The sequence below is a fragment of the Schistocerca nitens genome, chromosome 9 (assembly GCF_023898315.1).
Source record: "Schistocerca nitens isolate TAMUIC-IGC-003100 chromosome 9, iqSchNite1.1, whole genome shotgun sequence".
Classification (NCBI taxonomy): domain Eukaryota; kingdom Metazoa; phylum Arthropoda; class Insecta; order Orthoptera; family Acrididae; genus Schistocerca; species Schistocerca nitens.
In genome coordinates, this window is record NC_064622.1 from 340,471,836 (window position 1) to 340,479,606 (window position 7,771).

Sequence of the window (7,771 nt, forward strand, 5' to 3'; positions counted from 1 at the left end):
GGAGGAAGGGCCACAGGCAGGTTTCATGTTCCTAGATTACCGAAAAAACATTTGACACGGTGCCTCACTGCAGTCTGTTGACGAAGGCACGAGTATACGGTATAAGTTCACAGATACGTTAGTGGCTCGAAGAATTATTAAGAAATAGAACCCAGTGGGTTGTCCTGGACGGCGAGTGTTGTTCAAGACAAGGGAATCGTCAGGAGTGTCCCAGGGAAGTGCGATAAGAGCGCTGCTATTTTATATGTATGAAAATACTGAATACATTTTTTTTCCAAAAATTCGCGCCTCATGTAACGTGTGCCTTACATATCGTATTCAACTGCTCAGCAATAATGACTGCTGGTTGGCAATGTGTTGCGCATTGAGCGAGGTGGCGCAGCAGTTGGCACACTGGAGTCGCCTTTGGGAGGACGACTGTTCAAATCCACGTCCGGCCACCTTTATTTAGGTTTTACCTTGATTTCCCTAAATCGCATAATATAAATGCCGGGATGGTTCTTTCGAAAGGGCACGGCCACTTTCTTTCCCATCCTGTCCTAATCCCAACTTTTGTTCTGTCTCTAATGACCTAGTTGTTGACGGGACGTTAAACACAAATCTCGTCCTCCTCCTCCCGTGCTGCGCATGTGAAAAGCGTCGTAATCTAAGTAATATGCTGAATTTGAAATAACGAAAATAAATCTAATTAAATACCAGAAAGAACTTATAGTGTACTTAGTTAAAACTATTTAACTGTAACTAAGTACTCAAGTACTTTATGAAAGATGAGTAACATGAAGTACGAAACTTGTCTTAAAATATCCACAAATGAAATACTCCTCAAGTCGATAGAAAATAACTGTTTAATATTACCTACATTGTTCAGTGTAAATTAATCTGCTTAATAAGCACAATACCTGAAAATGCTGTTTGTGTACTGTTTGCTCACAAGAGTGCTAAGTGAGATGTGACCTGAAATAAAAGTAACTTATCTCATCCTAAGCATGATACTTTGTGTTGATGTACTAAGGTTCTCGAAAGCAAATTGAAATCAGTAAATGCAGCAGCTGAATAAAAATATTCTACTCACTGAAAATTTGTTTGTTGCTTGTCTGAAACAATTTGTGGCTTCTCGTGGCGTAAGGTGAAATGCACACACGATGAAACATTCAAAACTTTACTAAGAATGAAGATGAGAGGTGTACTTCAAAGAAAATTGTTCTTGAAAAAATTAAACTCTGATCACTGTCAAAAAATACTATAGAACATAAGAAGACTCTAACAAATACATAATTCTCTTGTTACTGAAAAACAATACAGACATTTAAACTAACTACACTACCTGTGACATAATGGAACCAAAGAGATCAAATTAACACTAGTCATGAATATTATTAAAACCTAAGAAACAAAGATTTCCTTCAGTTTATAGTTCTGACATACATACATATCATTCTCATCATGCATTGGTTACTTCGAAATATTCATCCAAAAATCGTCCATATCATCAATAACATTTTTTTACAAACAAGTTTTCATCTTCGTAATAAAATACAGGGTGATTCAAAAAGAATACCACAACTTTAGGAATTTAAAACTCTGCAACGACAAAAGGCAGAGCTAAGCACTATCTGTCGGCGAATTAAGGGAGCTATAAAGTTTCATTTAGTTGTACATTTGTTCGCTTGAGGCGCTGTTGACTAGGCGTCAGCGTCAGTTGATGCTAAGATGGCGACCGCTCAATAGAAAGCTTTTTGTGTTATTGAGTACGGCAGAAGTGAATCGACGACAGTTGTTCAGCGTGCATTTCGAACGAAGTATGGTGTTAAACCTCCTGATAGGTGGTGTATTAAACGTTGGTATAAACAGTTTACAGAGAATGGGTGTTTGTGCAAAGGGAAAAGTTCTGGACGGCCAAGAACGAGTGATGAAAATGTAGCTCGCATCCAGCAAGCATTTGTTCGCAGCCCAGGAAAATCGACTCGCAGAGCTAGCAGAGAGCTGCAAATTCCACAATCAACTGTATGGAGAGTCCTACGAAAAAGGTTAGTTATGAAACCTTATCGTCTGAAATTGGTTCAAGCACTGTCTGCAGCTGATAAGATTAAAAGAATCGATTTCTGTGATTTTATCCTTGCTCAAATGGAAACAGATGAATCTTTCGTTTCAAAGATCGTGTTTAGTGATGAAGCAACTTTCCACACTAACGGGAAAGTCACCCGTCACAATGTCTGTATATGGGGCACTGAGAATCCGCGGGAAACAACTCAGTATGAACGTGACTCGCCTAAGGTGAACGTTTTCTGTGCCATTTCAGCCAATAAAGCTTTTGGTCCCTTTTTCTTCGAAGGTGCTACTGTAACTGGACTAAAGTATCTGGAGATGTTAGAGAATTGGCTGTTCCCCCAGCTCGAACAAGAAGCACAACAATTCATATTTCAGCAGGATGGAGCGCCACCACATTGGCACTTATCTGTCCGTAACTACCTGAACGTCAACTACCCGAGGCGATGGATCGGCCGCCAGGCAGCCCGTGACAGAGCACTTCATCACTGGCCTCCAAGAAGCCCTGATCTTACCCCCTGCGATTTTTTCTTATGGGGGTATGTTATGGATATGGTGTTTCGGCCACCTCTCCCAGCCACCATTGATGATTTGAAACGAGAAATAACAGCAGCTATCCAAACTGTTACGCCTGATATGCTACAGAGAGTGTGGAACGAGTTGGAGTATCGGGTTGATATTGATCGTGTGTCTGGAGGGGGCCATATTGAACATCTCTGAACTTGTTTTTGAGTGAAAAAAAACCTTTTTAAATACTCTTTGTAATGATGTATAACAGAAGGTTATATTATGTTTCTTTCATTAAATACACATTTTTAAAGTTGTGGTATTCTTTTTGAATCACCCTGTATTTCAGATAACTGATCCCGAATTCACAAATATCAAATCTCTTTCTCAGAAACTCAACTGATTGCTGCTACACCTCGAATAAGAGTGACGCAGCGTTGCACAACTCGTATGTGAAATTGTGCAAGAGCGTTGTACGAAAATGTAAGACCATTATTACATACAAAATATGAGCGCTTGTGGTGGCACTAGTATGATTAGAAAGCATCTATATACACAAACAGTTATGCAATAATCTGTGCAAGATACAAAAGTAAAGTTTAACTAGTGGAGCCACTGACCAAACAGCAATATCTTCTAATGGTGGCAAATGGCTGTGAAAATGTGCAAAAAAATTTAGTGTTTGCACGATAATTGTTCTTATGTCACTATCACTCCGAGAATGTCTGCTTACACAGAACTAACGACTAAGATGTAAAACATAGGAACAGTAGTAACAAAAGGAGAAACAAAAAAATGTATCATAGTTCATGTAAAGAAAAAAAGGAATTGGAATTTAGTGCAGTTCAGAGTCAAAGTGTCAGCCAGTCTGTGTGATATTTTATTCTAGTGCCACATACTACTCTTAATGTACCGACCAGCTTTCTAACTTCTGTACTTTTTACGTGTTTCATGAACTTATATTTTCACTGAAGACTCATACATGTCTCATAATATGTTTCATCTCAGTTTACCTTTCAAAAGCACATAAAAATGCGGTTCGTGTCAATTTATCTACAAAAGACTGTCAATTTACCTGCCAAAAACATTATATTCAAACTTCCCTCAAATATTTCGTCATCACATCATCATAGCTAGATAATATAACCTTTATTCAACCTGCCTATGCTCATTTATATTTCCATAGTGCAATCAACATCTTTCTTCAACCAAAGGAATTTCATTCGACCTGCCTACTCACAAATTTTACTACTTTCTGTACTAATTTCTTTCTCATTTCTAGGCGCACCTGCTATATTCTCTATTTACTGTATTCTTCTATCCATATTTTATAATTCTCTTATTATTTATGACATTTACCTTATTTATAACGGCTAGCAGTGAATGATTATCCTAAATAAGCTCTCACAAAAGTATAGACCCCACAATATGCATATACTCGCAAAACCATTTCATCAGAAAAGCAATGCAGCCAAATTCATTGTCATACACATATAAACATGACAAATACTTCATCAGAAAGGCAATGAGTAAAGTATCTTATGTTACGCATCTGCAGCAAAAAATCATTATGGTAAACCAGTAAACAGGCAACGGCCTTGCCACAGTGGATACACCGGTTCCCGTCAGATCACCGAAGTTAAGTGCTGTCGGGCGTGGCCAGCACTTGGATGGGTGACCATTCGGGCCGCCATGCACTGTTGCCATTTTTCAGGGTGCACACAGCCTCGTGATGCCAATTGAGAAACTACTCGACCGAATAGTAGCGGCTCCGGTCAAAAGACCGGGAGAGCGGTGTGCTGAACATACACCCCTCCTTCTGCATCCTACGTCGAGGATGACACGGCGGTCGGATGGTCACTTGTGGCATGAAGACGGAGTGCTTCAACCAGTAAACAAAATGAAATACACATTCTTAAGCTAAGACAGATCATACACATAAAGTTCATCATAAAAACAGTGCAGCAACTAAAGCAAAATATGTCATCACAAAAATTCGGGATACCAGCGTCATTACAAAATGCCAATTCTTGGCATTCCTCTCGTGGAACGTCAGCCAGCAACTTCGGGAATGACACTGAGGAGTTCTGTGGGTCGCTGATACGACTGCGGAAGATCAAGAAATACGAGGCCTGTTCAGAAAGTAAGCTCCGATTGATTGCCAAATTGAAACCACAGTGAACATCAGAAATGTTTTACTTGTAACAATTAGCTACACCTTTCAGCTACTTCTCTACGTAGTCGCCGTTCTGACTTAGACTTTTGTCATAGCGTTGTACCAACTTTTCAATAGCCTCATCATAGAAGGCAGCCGCCAGTGCTTTCCGCCAATTCTCCACGCTGGCCTACACCTCGTTGTCTGTGTCAAAATGTTGTCTTCAAAGACAGCGGTTCATGTGACCAGAGATGAAACTCAGGGGGAGACAATTGCGGACTGTATTGTGGGTAATCTCACATTTCCATTTGAAAACGATGCAGGAGCATCTTCATTGCCCCTGCAGAATGCGGCTGAGAATTGTCTTGAAGAAGAAACAGCACGACAGTTATGTAATGTTAGCTGCATAGCTTCAGGCGAAATTTCTCACCAGGCCCTCGTACTTGGCGGCAGACACTATTTTCTAGACATCTTTACGCACTCACTGCGAGCTCAGGAATGAGAAGAGCGAAGTGATGCTAACTGGGGTTATACTAGAGACACTACCCAACACATCTGTGCAAAGCTTTATCGGATTTTCATAGTCGTTTCCATTTCGCGACCGATCGGAGCTTACTTTCTGAACGCCCCTCTTATAACCACAAGAAAAGTGTGTAACCCGTGTAAAAAATTTGTTCGCCCCGATCATTCCAAGATTATCTGTATTTTTTGTTCATAAAATCATGATTAGATTTGTTTTTGCACGAATATGTGTTTTTTGAAAGTAAAACAAAGCCAATGATGATATCTTCCTTAAAATTGTGACTTACTGTGAAAAGATTGTTGTTTTTTCAAATATGAGGTCATGTGTATACTTTTTGTTGATAGTTTTTAATAAACGTTACTATTGGCAACACACACAACACTCAATAAAAATATTTGAAAATTCAATGGCCTCTTTTTTTTAGTTGGGAACATGGCATGCATGTGTAATCCTTGCGACCACTTACATTTCTTTTTAGTGTGCGACCACTGCAGGGTTAAGCACTAGTCATATTTACATCATGAAATTTTCACTCTGCAGCGGAGCGTGCGCTGATATCAAACTTCTTGGCGAATTAAAACTGTGTGCCGGACCGAGACTCGAACTCGAGACCTTTTGCGAGCAAGTGCTCTAGAAACTGAACTACCGAAGCACGACTCAGGACCCGTCCTCCCAGTTTTACTTCCGCCAGTACCTTATCTCCTAACTTTCGAACTTCACGGAAGGGCTCCTGTGAACCTTGTAATACTAGCACTCCTGGAAGAAGGGAGTCATATTATGCAACAAAATTATGTACATTTCACAACATTACCCTACTCCATAGCAATAAAATTGATTAATAAGTGCTGAAAGTGTAAAAAAGTGAAAAAGTTATAGATTGGTAGCATATTATTCATTTAGAGAACCGGCTTTTGAAGCTGACTGCAAAGCGTTTCTACTGCCGCGAACGCACATTTTGTGAAGGGCCACGGAGATAAGATACGAGAAATTAGGGCTCATACAGAGGCACACTGACAGTCGTTTTTCCCTCGCTCTATTTCCGAATGGAACAGGAAAGGAAATGATTTAGCAGTGGTACAGGGTACCTTCCGTCACGCACCGTACGGTGGGGGCTTGCGGAGTATGTAAGTAGATTTAAATGCAGATGTAGATCATTCTGAAGAAAATATCCATATGGACCCTGTCGGCCTGTCACAGATGTGACATGTGAGGCAGTTCACAACAATAGAACGGGCCCTGCAGCGGCTCACGCCATTGCATAGCAACAGCTCGAGGCGACGCGGCTGGCGAATAGCACGGATGCGTCCGTACGCAGTCGGCTGAATCTTAAGAAAACCGTTAAGTGCTGTAGGGACACTGAGCAACGATGGCAAACTGCAGGTAAGCCAGAACTCGGCACTCAAAACGCAGGTGGCAAATCGATTGTACCTTCCTGTGGCAACATTACGAAAGTCCTCACAGGTGCGTGTATTTAATGAATGCAGAGATCTTCGACATTGCAGTTATATTTACGGTAAGTGGACTTGGTAGATCAGTCATCCAGACTATATATATTTACGGTAACTGGACTTTGTAGGTCAGTCATCTAGACTATTTATCAAGGCTTGTCTGAGGCAGTATGTATTTGAGAGGCGTGACATTAAAAAAATCTCGTAATTACAGGAAGATAGGAAGACTACGAGTTATTTATCCTCCGACGAAGTTTCCATGCCAAGTGATCTTTGTATTCGCTCGTGTAGACGCTATTCAGTAAGTCGAGCGGATCACCATGACGTCTTGAACGCACGTTTTCGATGTGAATATCAAGGGAAGTAAAGCATTTGTACAAGAATTTCTGACGATTATAGACGAATTTAAAAAATTAAGCTGTATTTTTGCCAGAAAACTAATTTGTATTTTAAATAATAAGTGCTTTACAAACGGAATGAAATGCTATTTGAATAGTTTTTTCTGCTTACGTATAATAAAAGAATTTGGTTCAACTTTCAGCTTTGTGTCAGAGTTATATATACTTTCAAACCCAGTATAGTGCGCGCGTATTTTTTTGCTCCTCACATCCCAAGTAGTCATTCGGCAGAGGTTTGTTTTCTTTTGTTTTAGGGCACTAAACAAAGAAAAGTGCGAGGTCATCCACATGGGTAGTAAAAGAAATCCGATATATTTTGGGTATACGATAAGTCGCTCAAATCTAAAGGCTGTCAATTCGACTAAATACCGAGGAATTACAATAACGAGCAACTTAAATTGGAAAGACCACGTAGACAATATCGTGGGGAAGGCGAAAGAAAGACTTCGCTTTGTTGGCAGAACACTTAGAAGATGCGACAAACCCACTAAAGAGACAGCCTAAATTACACTTGTCCGTCCTCTGCTGGAATATTGCTAGACGGTACGGGATCCTTGGCAGGTAGGATTGACGGAGGACATCGAAAAAGTGCAAAGAAGGGCAGCTTGTTTCGTGTTATCGCGCAATAGTGGCGAGAGTGTCACTGATATGATACCCGAGTAGGGGTGGCAATCACTGAAACAAAGGCGGTTTT

The 7,771-nt window shown here is 40.4% G+C and overlaps 1 pseudogene; it reads left to right on the forward strand.

Moving 5' to 3' along the window:
* Positions 1-4,141: 4,141 nt before the first annotated feature.
* Positions 4,142-4,259, forward strand: LOC126204875 (5S ribosomal RNA; annotated as a pseudogene).
* The last annotated feature ends 3,512 nt before the right edge of the window (positions 4,260-7,771 follow it).